This window comes from Caretta caretta, chromosome 4 (genome assembly GCF_965140235.1).
Source record: "Caretta caretta isolate rCarCar2 chromosome 4, rCarCar1.hap1, whole genome shotgun sequence".
NCBI lineage: Eukaryota > Metazoa > Chordata > Testudines > Cheloniidae > Caretta > Caretta caretta.
The window spans coordinates 17,988,783-18,004,183 of record NC_134209.1 but is presented as its reverse complement, the minus strand read 5'-3'; positions in this window follow the sequence as shown (position 1 = coordinate 18,004,183).

Here is a 15,401-nt window from a genome sequence, read left to right as displayed (position 1 = left end):
TGGATCGAAATTCCATGATTGAATAATAAGAGTTCAGCGGTAGGAACATACTACCAATCACGTAACCTGGATGATGATGGTGATTGTGGAATGCTCAGGGAGATGAGAGAGGCTATAAAAATAGAAAAAAAAAACCCATCAGTAATAATGTGGGATTTCAGCTAGGTACACGTCACCTTAGGATGGGCTGTGAAGATAGAGTTTACGGACACCGTTAATGACAGCTTCTTAGAGCAGCTACTCCTGGAACCCACAAAAGCATAGAAAATTCTTGATTTAATCCTAAATGGAGCACAGTATCTGGTCCAAGAGATGAATATAGCAACCATAATATAATTAAATGCTACTGTGGTAGGCTTCTTTGGTATCTAACCCACCACCTCCACCCCAAGGGATGTTAAATTAATGTCAGAAAGGGGAACTACAGACAAATGAGGAAGCTAGTTAAATGGAAATTAAACAGAACAGTCACAAGTGAAATACCCGCAAACTGTATGGAAATTTTTAAAAACACCACAGTAGAGGCTTAAATTAAATGTATAGCCCAAATTTGGAGGGGGGGGGGCGACACAGTAAGAGGACCAAAAAAATGCCACCATGGCCAAACAGAGTAAAAGAAGCAGTTAGAGGCAAAAAGACTTCCTTTGAAAATTGGAAGTCAAATTCTATGGAGGAAAATAGAAGGATAAACTCTGGCAAGTCAAGTGTAAAAGCATAATTAGGTAGGCTAAAGAATTTGAAGAGCAACTAGCAAAACACTCAAACTAATGGCAAAAATCTTAAGTACATAAGAAACAGGAATCCTGCCAAACAATCAGTGGGACCACTGGATGATCAAGGTGCTAAAGGAGCATGTGAGGATGATAAGACAATTGCAGAGAAGCTAAATTAATTTTTGTATTGATCTTCACTGCAGAGGATGTGAGTGAGATTTCTACACCTGAGCCATTCTTTTAAGGCGACAGAGCTGAGGAACGGTTCCCGATTGAGGTGTCAGTAGAAAAGTTTTTGGAACAAATTGTTAAATTTAACACTAATAAGTTACCAGGGCCAGCTAGTATTCACCCAAGAGTTCTGAAGGAACTCAAAGATGAAATTGCAGAACTATCAACTGTGGGATGTAACTATTGCTTAAATCAGCTTCTGTGATGACAGCTAATGTGATGCCATTTTTTAAAAAAAGGCTGCAGAGCTGATCCGGGCAATTAGACGCTGGTAAGTCTCTAATTGGTAAGGTGGTAAGGTGATTGGTAAGGTAAGGTGATTGGATATAGTGTACTTGGACTTTCAGAAAACCTTTGACAAGGTTCTTAAGCAAAGTAAGCAGTCATGGGATAAGAGGGATAAGAGGGAAGGTCCTCTCATGGCTCAGTAACTGGTTAAAAGATAAGAATCAATGGTCCATTCTCAGAATGGAGAGAGGTAAATAGTAAGTCTCCCAGGGATCTGTACTGGGACCAGTGTTGTTCAATATATTAATAAATGGTCTGGAAAAAGGGGTAAACAGTGAGGTTTTGCAGATTACACTAAATTACTCAAAATAGACAAATCTAAAACAGACTACAAAGAGTTACAAAGGGACCTCACAAAACTGGGTAACCGGGCAACAAAATGGCTGATGAAATTCAGTGTTGATAAATGCAAAGTAATGCACATTGGAAAACATAATCCTAACTATGCATGCAAAATGATGGGGTCTAAATTAGCTGTTACCACTCAGGAAAGATCTTGGAGTCATTGCGTATAGTTCTATGAAAACATCTGCTCAATGTGCAGCGGCAGTCAAAAAAGCTGACAATGTTGGGAATCGTTAGGAAAGGGAGAGACAGAAAATATCTCAGATATTTAATAAGACAGAAAATAAGACAGAAAATATCATATTGCCTGTATTTACATCCATGGTAAGCCCACATCTTGAATACTGCATGAAAGATCTGGTTTCCCATCTCAAAAAAGATATTAGATTTGGAAAAGGTACGGAGAACGGCAACAAAAAACACAAGGGGTATGGCACAGCTTCCATGGAAGGAGAAATTAAAAAGATTGGAACTGTTCAGCTGAAAAAAAGAGAGGATAGGAAGGGGGGATACAACAGAGGTCTATAAAATCACTAATGGTGTGGAGAAAGTGAACAGGGAAGTGTTATTTACCCCTTCAAGTAACACAGGAACACCTAAGGGAGTTGGGCACCCATGGCTCCTTTGAAAATCCAAGCCTCAGTGTGTATTTAAGTGCTTGTGTTTTCTTAATATGAACATGTTGGCTTTCAGAATAAAATATTAGATGCTTTAAAGAAAAATCAATAACTGAAATGATGTTTCCTCCCCTGTGTGCATGCAAGAATAGATGAGCAAAGCCTGACAAGAAAACAAATAGGCTGCTAATTCAGCAGTGAAAAGGATAATTCCCACTGAATTCCTGTTTGCTCCTGCTTATGGAAATGTACATAATAGTAGAGCAGAACATGGGGGGAATCACAACCTTTTGAATAATGTATCTGTCCACAAGAGGGTGCTGCTGCCTCACCGCATAGGAGAAGTGAGCGCCTAGAAGAAGGAAAAGAGAAACAGCAAATGTTTGATTTCATTCCAAGCTTCTCAGTGAAAGATTTGATTTGTAATTCAGTCAAGTCATTCCATTGCTTCCTATTTCTTAAAACAGCCCCCTTTCCTGGTACGAAATGCCCTGGCATGTGCTCGAAACACATTTAAAGTAACTCACGAGGGACAGAAGGGTGCAGCTGTTCCTAATGTACAAGACCTGCGAGAGGAGAGCAGGCCGGAAGGGACACCTGGGATGTTCAGTGACAGGCGAGGCTCCTCATGAGTTGGCCCTTAGTCATCAGATGAAAGCCGCTCCTGATGCCTTCACAGAGATACAGCGGGAGCTCCTGTGCTTCCCGCAGTAGATGTAGAGTACGCACATCTGATTATTTCCACTGACGTCGGTGGCTGGCTGCGGTGCTGGGAGTGAATTGCGACAGATGAAATATGAAGCTGTGCAAGTCTGACATCCGGAGGGAAAACTTGCTGCGTTTCCACAGTGGGGAAGAAGTCAGATGTTCCCTTTGTTTGACGTGCCAGGGGCTAAGTAGTTATGAGGAGACTGTGCATGTAAAGGCCCTGTTTTTTTAAAAACTAGGCTATGCTGGAGAGTATACCCCACACCGAAAGGGTTGTGGGGAGCTGGAGAACTGAGCTAGGATACCTGGTGGCAACTACAGGGCATGTCAGGCTCAATTAAGGAGGAGACCCTGGGTGGCTAATCTCAAAGAAGGATTTCAAGGAAGGAAGCTCAAAGAGGATTGGCCTTGAGATCCTCCCAGGGAAGGAAGAAGTCAAAGGAAGCAGGAAGGAGTCTGAGCAGACCCTGGCTGATCCCTGTAGGGTTCCTGGACTGGAACTCAGATTAAGAGTGCCTGGGTTTCCCTGTCAGTCACTGAGAGGGTGTAAACCCCCCTGATTCAAGGTGTAATGAAAGCCCAGAGACAAGGGGTGCAGAACTAGTGGGCCCAGAGTCAGGGCAAAAGACCTGACACGAGGGCATTGGACAATTTGTTGGCAGACTTTGTTACCCCAGCAGTGCGGGGAATGGGACCATAAATGACCTGGATGGAGGGCTTTCACAAGAAGAGGCAGACCATTGCAGGGGTAGAGCAGGTGTAGCAGGGGCCACTGGAAGAGGCGAGTCTGCTACGGCACACCAAGCCATGAGGAGGCGCTCCAGTCAGTGCGTCACTCTGACACCAGAGCCTCAAGTTGGGTTCAGAAGGCTGACTTCAGGCTCTTCTTTCTGAAAATCTTGGCCACAATTCTGGGGGCATTCCTTACAAATAACATGTTTAATAAAAGAGGGCCCTCACCCGTAGCAATGTCCCCTGTGAAAGGAGGGCCATTTGTGCAGCATGCCCAAGGCCGTGGGAGAGCCCAGATGAATTCTAGTGCAGTTCCTGCTCTGAAGGGAAAAGGATCTGGTGGTGGGGACGTGGGTTAGCGATTGTGGATGTTGTATGCAGTGTCTCTGAGGTGCAGCATGCAGACCCACCCCTGACGGAGGGGCGCAGGGCCAAAGTGGCTTCTGTGTTTTTTTCCAAGGGTTCATGTCACAACCTAGATAGCACGAGGGACTAACTTACAGCAGCCCATCCCCGGCTGTGTATGGGTGGCAACACTGCCTCGAATCTCCACAGGGCACCCCAGCCTCTCTCCGCCCTGACATGCCCTTCCTCCCCCTGACACACCCTGGAAAGTGGGGCCTGGTGCTGTGCAAGGCCACTAGGGAAGCCGAACTCAATGCTGGTGCTGGGGAAATTCTCTCCTGATGAGCAGAGAGTCCTTTCTGGTCCCTGTACGCTGCCACGGCAGCACCCAGAGCAACGAGGTGTAGAATCCCCATATCTTGCAGCTCCCCCACCATTTAGATTCCTTAGCAGTTAGAAGAACTGCAGCTACTGTAATCTGGAACACAGACCTGGGTCGAAGAGCTCATTCTTTATACTATGGGGGCTTCCATTTGTCACCTGAAGACCTAGAAACCCCATTAACATCCTTTGAAAACACTAGGCATGTCAAAAAGAACAGGAGGACTTGTGGCACCTTAGAGACTAACAAATGTATTTGAGCATAAGCTTTCGTGGGCTACAGCTCACTTCATCGGATGCATAGAATGGAACATATAGTAAGAATAGATATGTATATATAATATAATCAGAGAACATGAAAAGGTGGAGTAAGAGGCTAATTAGTTAAGGTGAGCTATTATCAGCAGGAGAAAAAAACTTTTGTACTGATAATTAAGATGGCCCATTTAGACAGTTGACAAGAGGGTGTGAGGATACTTAACTTTAGGGAAATAGATTCAATATGTGTAATGACCCAGCCACTTCCAGTCTCTATTCAAACCCAAGTTAATGGTGTCTAGTTTGCATATTAATTCAAGCTCAGCAGTTTCTCCTTGGAGTCTGTTTCTGAAGCTTTTCCGTGGCAAAATTGCCACTGGCTGCTGAAGAGACCTGAACAGAGATTCAGGCAGAGGAGACCTGCAGGTTGGTGCTCTGTACGAGTGGGAGAACTTCAGGGAGTCTACTTCAGGAGATCAAGGGGAGGACACTGGAAGCAGGAAGACCTTCCTGTTGGGTGGAAGACCTGACTAGGGATTTCTGTTGTGTAGGCAGCAGCAGAATCCTTTCGATGCAGTGGATTTAGGATGGGCCAGGTGGCAGGACCTGGGTTACCAGTTCTGATGGATATTGGACTGAGGTGTGCATGTGACCAATAAATGCAACTCTGGGAAAGGGGAAGAAAAAACAGACTGGTGGAAGCTTCGTTGATGCACTGGCTACTGAGGAGGCCCACTGATTTATGTGGGAGTTAGGAAACAGAGGCGGAAGTAGGGTCTGATGCTGAGTGAGGAGGGTCCTTGCAACAGTGCGCCTGGAGCTGTACAGCTCTTTTGCAAGAACTTCCAAAAAGAGCACGGAGCTCTGCCGAGCTGTCCCAAGCCCTGTGAAGCCAGGTTGGGAGTATTGCTTGCAATCCGCTGCAATATCCAGGAATGTAGTAATCAACAACTCTGCTACTTTCTTTGTAAATTGGATTCCTGGAACCACTTATTATGCAATCAATGACCCTCTTCAATTTGAAATGATTTACAGTATACCAAGCAGCAAATGGTCTAATACTCTGGAGACTGGATTAACTATTAATTGCAAGACTTGTCAATTCTGGGGTCAAAGATGGGATACTGCTTTTGAGAAGCAGCCAAAGCAAATGGGAAAATCCCATGCAAAGATCTGTAGGTTCTTTAATTGCCCTCATTTTGGACCTTGCATCAATGCAAAGAGATACGAAGCAATGCATATTTCAGTCAATGAGTGAATGTTACTGCGTCTGAAGGCAGTGTTTCAGAAAGCAGCATGGCTTAAATTGCAGGGCCTTCACTCGTTGGAATCTCTAAATGGAACTCAATTAATGGATCATTGCTGGGTCTGCCTTAGGCAAAATAAATACATTTGCCAACTGTAGTACACATGACAAGATGCCAGATATCTGAGTTAGGCTCTCAGAAGAAAATTCAGAACAGTTAACTCACTCATTATGGGCAAGATTGTGAACCCAAGGGAATTACTTGTATGAGCAGCTGCTCAGCGGTGTGAGTAAGAGGGCCAAATTTCGAGCTTACCTGTTCTGTGTGGGCGAACAGGAGAATTTCTCCATGTACCATAGTGGATTAGAGAAAGGGATGTTAGGAGATAAACCTGGAAATATACAGGACGCTAATTGGTTAGAAATTCCCCCATCTACCAGTAAAACTGCATCCCCTGTTAAAAACAAACATCTGTGGGGATCTTTTCCTGGGTTGCTCATGGCCTGTTTCCATAGCATGTCTTGCTGTGACTGGGATCCTGTAAGATCTTAGAAGCTAAGAGTGGAAGGTATCTTTGAGGTATATAACAGCAGGAAAGAGCCACATTCTGATCTTATTCACTCTAGTGTAAATCCAGAGTAACTCCAATGACTTCAGTGGATTAACTCCAGATTTATAGTGGTGCAACTGACAGAATTTGGCCACATAACCTAATTTAAGTTTTGTGTCAGCAACTCTAGAAAGTTAGCCATTAGCCTTTGCAAATGCCTTGTACCTTGATCATTTTTGCTTCTGTGAACAATTGTCTAAAGAATTGGAAGACCTTCTTTAAGGGGGTTTTTATCTGGGGGGAGGCAGGGCTGATACTTAGGCTCCAGCTCCACAACTGGTAGAAATCAATGTAGCTCCCATGACTTCAATGACTTCAAATCCACAGATGACAGGTAGGAGACTCAAGGAGCTTGGCTTGTTTAGCCTAACCAAAAGAAGGTTGAGGGGAGATGTGATTGCTCTCTATAAATATATCAGAGGGATACATTCCGGAAAGGGAGAGGAATTATTTAAGATCAGTACCAATGTGGACACAAGAACAAATGGATATAAACTGGCCATTGGGATGTTTAGACTTGAAATTAGATGAAGGTTTCTAACCATCAGAGGAGTGAAGTTCTGGAATAGCCTTCCAAGGGAAGCAGTGGGGGCAAAAGACCTATCTGGCTTCAAGATTAAACTCGATAAGTTTATGGAGGAGATGGTGTGATGGGATAACATGATTTTGGCAATTAATTGATCTTTAACTATTCATGGTAAATAGGCCCAATGGCCTGTGATGGGATGTTAGATGGGGTGGGATCTGAGTTACTACAGAGAATTCTTTCCTGGGTATCTGGCTGGTGAATCTTGCCCACATGCTCAGGGTTTAGCTGATCACCATATTTGGGGTTGGGAAGGAATTTTCCTCCAGGGCAGATTGGAAGAGGCCCTGCGTTTTTTTTTGCCTTCCTCTGCAGCATGGGGCACGGGTCACTTGGTGGACGATTCTCTGCACCTTGAAGTCTTTAACCCATGATTTGAGGACTTCAATAGCTCCGACATAGGTGAGAGGTTTTTCGCAGGAGTGGGTGGGTGAGGTTCGGTGGCCTGTGTTGTGCAGGAGGTCAGACTAGATGATCATATTGGTCCCTTCTGACCTTAGTATCTAGGCGTCTATGAATCAGTGATACCGATTTTTACCAGTTGAGGATCTGCCCTTTAGTTTTTTTGGGTACCTGGTGAGTCAGGTGACCCTGATTACAGGAGGCTAGAGCTGATCAAAAGATGGAAAATTCTGTCCTGTACAAAATTCCAGTATTTCAACCCTTATTTTCATTCTGCATCAGGATGAGCAATGGAAACATCAACTTTTGGCAGAACAATTTAGAAATGTCAATGTTTTATTTTGACATTTGCAATTGGAACAAAATGGTTTTGACGTGACTGAAAGGCAACAGTTTTTAGTTTCAACTCCATTCATAGCAATCGATGCATCCTCCTGAGCTTCCGCAGTGTTTAATCAGAGTTGGAGTTCCAGGTCCCCCACAACCCCATTCTCCCCTCTGCCTTTCGCTCTCTGGTAGACTACATTTCCCATGATGCATGGGGGTCTGCGCCTGTGGCTGAGCTTCCTGGGACTTTTGGGCTGACAAACTGAAAGAAAACACTTTCTTTCAACTTTTCTCAAGGAAAATTCCACCAAAATCAATGTATTCCCATGGGATACTTCAGTTAGAAAATGGGGTTTGTCAAAATTGGAAAATCTTATTATGAACTTTCAAACCAGCCTCCTGATGGATATTTGAGTGTGACCCACAAAAGGCTGCAGAACAAAAATTCCAAAGAAATCTCTTCTTTAAAGCAGACAAAGGGTAAAATGGCCAGTCGTGAAATACAGTTTAAAGATATGCCACAGAACACTGAGCAATTTTTTTCCAGTTCAACTTCTTTGCCTTCCTCAGCAAGTTTCTCCTGAAAAAAGAAGAGTTGAAGGGGAAGAACAAAAAAAGAGGGAGCTGCAGAAATTGCCATGCATCAAAAGATGTCATCGATGATGGGTACTTATGCAACATTAAAGCGGCATTAAAAATGGCAAAACGGATGTTTTTGGTTCTCTGGTTTTCTGTGTGAAACATTATTGCATGTGGATCAGTGAGGATAGTACAACTGAAGAGGCAAAACAAAAGGATGAAGCGTGGAGACCAGTGAGCATGAAAAAAGGAAAACAACAGAATGATCCATTCCACGCTAATTAAAAGAAAAATCACTCTGTCTCTTGCACTCTTTCTTCCAGTACATTAGTTGTTGCCCTTAATGCAATGCATCAAAGTGACAGGATGCTCTGCATCATCTTAAGAACAAATCTAATCAAATGGCAAAACAAAAGTAATGGTTAGGCTACATATCCAGGAGTGGTGTTTGCCTTTGAAAAGGGAATTATAAGGATGCCTTGACGATGCAGCAGATTGGCAAAGTGATCAAGTTGGCATGCAATTATCAGTTTATTTGATAGTTTAACATGATTCGCTTCTGTGGCATGTTGATATTAATTCACTATAATTTGTTTTTATGTTAAGATTGGAGCTGGGCAAATAACGGACTATTCAGTTTCTTGGCAGTTCTGAAGAATCAATAAAATGTGGTTTGAATTTTTTGGCAAATAGGAAAAAGTCTGAAATCTTGTTTGAGTCAAATGACACATTTTGTTTTGATTTCAGGCATTCTACTTTCCTTTACAAAAGCCCAGGGAATGGGGGGTTAGTTTTAACAAAACTGGTGGGGATATCTCCTTTGATGCCCAACCGTTAGGGCACTCATCTGGGAGGAATCATAAAATATCAGGGTTAGAAGGGACCTCAGGAGGTCATTTAGTCCAACCCCCTGCTCAAAGCAGGACTGAGTTATCCCTCCCTGGGGAGACTTGGGTTCAAACTGCTGCTCTGGAACAGGAACTAGAACCCAGATCGCCCACTCTCAGATGCGTAGGAATGGGTAAGGAGAACACCACCGCCTCCTGTTGTGTGAACGGAGCTAAGTCCTCAGTGAGTCTAACCCCGAAAAGACCTCTTTTGGGCCAAAACTATTGGAGAAACTGTTGTCAAATTCACAAATAGTTCTGGTCGATCCAAAATTGTTTTTGGGGGTGGGGGTGGGAGAAGGGCAAAGAAGCTATTCTTTGGAAAAGTGTCACACCGCTTTAGTTAGGAGTGAACTTGTGAAATGTGATCTATGCATTTATGTAACTGTTAAATATTAAAAGAAAAGGAGTACTTGTGGCACCTTAGAGACTACCAAATTTATTTGAGCATAAGCTTTCGTGAGCTACACGTGGCTCACGAAAGCTTATGCTCAAATAAATTTGGTAGTCTCTAAGGTGCCACAAATTCTCCTTTTCTTTTGCAGACTAACACGGCTGCTACTCTGAAACCTGTTAAATGTTAGGGATTTAATTCATACTGTACAGACAGTTAAATTGTTCATTGGATGTTTCTTGATATCAGGGTTCTCAAGAAATGAACACTTACAGATAGCAAACAAATTACACCTATTTGTGATCCAAACAACCTAATAACCTATTTAGACCTAAATGAAACTGGAATTAAAGTTATACATAGGTACCAGTGACTTAAATGAACATCTTATTTTAAAGTAAACAACTATTAAGATACTGTGCAAGTCTTGTTAAATAGACAGTCCAGCCCCAAAGTTTCAATTCCAGGCTACAGTCACAGATCCAGTATTCTCTGCTTACATTGTGATGTGTCCCATTGACTACAAGGGAAGAACATAGTTGAATTATATCATGCACATTGACAGAATAAGGAGTAATGGTCTCACGTTGCAGTGGGGGAGGTTTAGGTTGGATATTAGGAAAAACTTTTTCACTAGGAGGGTGGTGAAGCACTGGAATGCGTTACCTAGGGAGGTGGTGGAATCTCTTTCCTTTGATGTTTTTAAGGTCAGGCCTGAGAAAGCCCTGGCTGGGATGATTTAGTTGGGGATTGGTCCTACTTTGAGCAGGGGGTTGGACTAGATGACCTCCTGAGGTCCCTTCCAACCCTGATATTCTATGAAATGGTAGAAAAAAGTTTTGCCCATTTCTCTTTAGGGCTTTTGAGTGTTTCTAACTTAATTCAATTATTCGTGTTCTGCAACATTATGTCCCAGAGAAGAAGGCAACAGTGACTGAAAGGAAATATAATCCTAGTATTTGCCGTTGAAATATTTGACTTAAATAAAAAACAGCTCTGTAACATCCAGAGCAATATGTTGTGGTTAAATTCATTGATTGTGTGTGGATATATTTTAGATCAGTGGATGTTAGCATACTTGATAAATAATGCAGTTAATTGCCTAATTATTACAAAATCGAGTGAGGAATTTGGGAAGCATTACAAGTAGCAAAGAGATGACTGAAAGGCAGAAGAAAAGGGAAAGAAGGGGAAATCAATTAAAAGCACTTCTTTCTAAATTGGACTGAATGACTTTGAAGTCAGTAAAGAGAGTTAGGCAATTTCTATCATATATTACTAGTGGTTGGATGAGGCTTCTCTGCCATTCAGACTCATGATAGCTTTGACCCGGATCCTGCAAAGGCGTCAGCACACGGTTACCTTTATGCTACGTGAGTTAGTCTAATTGAAGTCAGTGGGACCGCTCAAAGCATAAACTTAAGCACATGCATAAGTAGAGCTGGTTGAAAATTGGTTTTTGTATGCAACAGCTTTTTGACCAAAAGGGAATTTTCCATTAACATCTTCCTTTTTGGGGTGTATGCTTTTTTCTTCTTTGTTTTTAAATGAAAACCCAAACCTCTTTGGGTTTTGATTTAAAAAAAAACCATGTTTTTGTTTTATAAAAAACAGAACTTTTTACTAAAACCTGAATTTTTACCAAAATGTTTCAGGCTTGTCCTCAAACATGATACTTCTAGGAAACTTAGATTTTAAAACTGTTTCAAAAGTTTCTATTAAAAAAAAAAACAACAGGGCCGGGAGGGGGTCTTTTGAGCAGCTATGTTTGTGTAAGTCTTTACAGAATCCAGGCGTTTGGTAGCAGTGAGTAAAGATTTAAAGGAAGACCAAACCGTCCTCTGAAGGTTGGGATTATCTGGGCACAGCAAAGAGGGTATTCAACAGGGAACTGCTTCCAGCACCCTGGCTATGAGGTCAGTTTCATGCTATCCCAGGGGATTTGGAGCAGACCTTAAGTGCAATGGATCCAGAAGGTCTGCAGTGCACAGGACGGTGATTGCTCCAGGTTCTTGCTTGGGGCTATGGCAAACTTTTTGTATCCTCCACTGCTCTGCTTACCTATGCAAGGCACCATCTAGCCCTTATCGTTCTAGGAAACCCTCTCTGTCAGTTCTCCCCCAGGACCTGATCCGAGTCCCTCTGAATGGGAATCTCTCCATTGACTTTAGTGAGCTTTGGATGGGACCCATGTTGAGTATAACTAAGCCAATCCACCCTCTTATGATGCTCGATGAAACACTGCACTTCCATCTTTAATAGCAGCGAGGGGACAAGGAGTTGATCAGAACTGTGTGGGTGTCATGGGGCCATTTAACAATTATCGCCAGATCATCCCATAGGGAGAGTGGTGAGTCAGGAAGTCGAGACTGTGATTTGTGTTGGAAGAGAAGGCTGGGACTATGCTGCCTGCCTATCGTGCCATAACGATGCAATTAACTTTTGTCACCCTTGTAGCAATGTGAAGCATGTTGCTTGTAAAATTAAGATTGACAAATTTTGCAAATTGAGGGGGGAGGGGAGGAAGGGGGGTTGGGCAGCAATCCACATTCTGCAGCGCGGATGTTTGTTTTTTAAAGAGAAAACAAAATCCAGCTGTTGCGAGGCTGGGGTTGTGAGTCAGGGGAAATGGCACCTGCTATGAAAAGTTGGATGGCATGCCCTATGACACTGCTGGCCTCTCAGAGTAAATTTCAGCGCTTCCTCCATGTCAGATCAGCCTGCCTTAGCCAGTAAGTGTATGGGTGGGGAGAGTAAAGCTAAGTCTCCACTCATTTGCCTCCCCACCCACCAGCTGAAGTAAGGGACACAAGTAAATAGCACCTCTTACTCCTCCGCACCCAGCACCAAGTTCTGAGTAGCCTGTGCTGGGGCATCAGGGGCTTGCTTATTCCCTTGCCTGGGCACGTAGTCCAACTCATCACCTAGTGCCTAATATTTAACCCATCCCTCGTATTTATTTGCAACTTGCCCATGTCACCCTATCTCCACCAAATGTTTTTAGACAGCAGGCTGTTTAGTTTTCAAACATGGTCTGAAGCATAGGGAGAAAAGACGTATAATAACCCCCCACACACACACACAGTCTGTTGCTTTTCCTATAGTAACTGGTTCTGTATTTCCTGTCTAATCACCTTTAATTCCTAGCCACTCTCTTTTGATGAACTTTTCTGTCCTTGTCAAACACATTGTCACTAGCTAGCAGTGCATTTGCCAATCTGTAACTTACTTCACTGTTCATCTCACGGTACATGTAACAAAAGCCTCCTTGCTTGTCTTTCTGGTTTTCCTCGGCTATAAATTATTTTCAGGTTCTATACAATGCCTCATGGCCTTCACAAATCTCTTTTGTTTACAAAAAGGAAAAAAAAAGCCATCTAAATCTCAGAAAAGGAGATTTGTCATATGTGGTTCCTGTATTTCAAGTGGTGCTCCTTCCCGTCTTGTTGTCCCTACCACTCCCCAGCTTTCTGTAAATAACACACTGGACACAGGTCAGTCCACTTTAGTAATATTTAAATGCCTTGATCTTCATTCCACTGACTCTTTGGTCTGCTAAGCCATCACCTCTGGTAGCAGTGGTTTGTGTCAGGCCATCAGGAGCTGCTGCATTTGGAAACCTTTTTTACTGTAGGAAGGGTAGTCTAGTGGATAAGGCACTGGACTGGGACTCAGGAGACACAGGTTCTATTCCTAGCTTAGCCTTTAACCGGCTGTGTGGCCTTGGATAAATTACTATGTCTCCCCTGGATTTGAGTTCCCCCTCGGTAAAATGGGACTAGTGTACTACCTTGTGGGGTGAGGGGTGTTGTGAGACTCAAATCCACAGATGGCAGGGAGGTGTTCAGATACTGTAACAGTGAAGGACAAATAAGTCCCTACAGAGGTTTGTGTTCAACTCAGTTTGAAATGTCTGTTGCCTGAGAGACTAATCTAGTCCCCCACTAAAGTCTCTCCATTGACTTTAAGGGGCTCTAAATCCACAGAGTATGGAAGGCGAGAGAGACTCCGAACTAGACGCTTGGAACTCTCTGAATAAATAGATGTGATAGAAGCTCACCTGATCTTGGAGGTAGCTGAGATCTCCACCCTGCTCTCCTTCTTGGGTCTTTATTGCCCTATATTTAATGGGTTTAAACTGGAGGATGAGTTTATTGCCAAGTGTGTGTGCTACATACCGGGTGACCTGCATGGCATGACACCAATAGGAAATAGGGGCCATCTCAGTGCTTATGTGATCCTTTGTGTGCAGGTAGACTTGACAATGGGTTATGCAGCTTTCAGTGGGTTTGTCTGTTGGAGTAATCCCTACTTGGAATGGCCCAATGAAATTCTCGGAAGCGAAGGCTCTGGATTCTCAATCATGGATGATTCTCACTGGCCAAAGAGCAATGCTAGGGAATGGCAGCAAAAGAAGTGTACACTCTTTCTCTCCCCACTGACAGACATCAAGGGTATAATTTAAAGTCAGCACAGGACAATGAGTGGCTTGCTTAATTGTATTTTAATAGTGCCCCTAACCCCACCCATCTGTGTCTGCATCCAGCCCTCCTGCTGTGGGATCTGACAGGTAACAGATGTTAAGCGTACACTGAGCATACCTACAGGATCGTGCCCTAGTGGCGAGAGAGGTGCTCCCCTGCCTACTTGGAAAATCCTGCTTTGGGGACTCCGGGACTTCCCCCTGAATGAAGGCTGTGAGGATTTGTCTCCACTGCAAAGAAAAACGGTGGCACTGAGACTATTGGTGAATTGACTCAAGCTTGTGGAGCTTGGGCTACAGGGCTGCAAACAGCAGTGTAGACGTTCAGGCTGGAGTGGGAGCCCAGGCTCTGAGACCCTCGCCAGGTTCCAGAGCCCAGGCCTGAATGTCTACACTGCTGTTTGCAGCCCTGCGAGCTAAGCCAATTGACCAGGGCTCTGAGACATGGTGCTGCAGGTTTTTCTGTACTATTCTGAACTGCTCACTTCCTGTGATTAGGTGTCTGTGCTTAGAAGGCTTTGTGCATGCTGGCCAGGGCACCCCTAGGAACCTAGTGGACTTAAATGCCTACAGGCTTAGCTAACAGCTGGATTTTGGTGTTCAGAATGTCAGTGGTGCCTAAAGGATGGATTTAGTTACCTTAGCAGGCAGTGAGGCCCCAATGACTATTGCTTTCAGTCCTTGGCTTCTGTGTTTGGGGCTGCCACGAATGATAGCATCTCTTGTGACATGGCTGGACAGCTGCTCCCTGGGCAACAGACACATAAATCTCACACCCCATCAGCAGTTTAGAGATCAATGACTGTTTTACAGTTACTACCAACCTGAGCTGGATTTGAACCCACAACCTAAGGGTGTTGGGGAGAGCATGGTATCGTGCTGCCAATTCTGTCACCCTAATGGTCACTCCCACATGTATGTATTTGTGATGTTAAGTGCAATTCAGCTACGGTATGTTCTGTAATGATCAGGGAGCTCCAATAAGTAGTGGTGGTGGTGAGTTTTTTAAATTCCACTTTTACACTTTTCCAGGCCTGTCGTAGTCAAAGAAATGTCCCCGTCTGGCCACATGCCCAACCTCAGCTGCAAAAGTCTTCCTACCTATTGATATATCACCATAGCACTAGTTGTCACTTGTTATTCAGCGATAAATAAGCAGCACTTAGGGAGCCATTAAAATTGCCCTATATTTAATGGGTTTAAACTGGAGGATGAGTTTATTGCCGAATTCTTGTTTGCTGTCCCACTAGATGGCACACTTGCTTTAG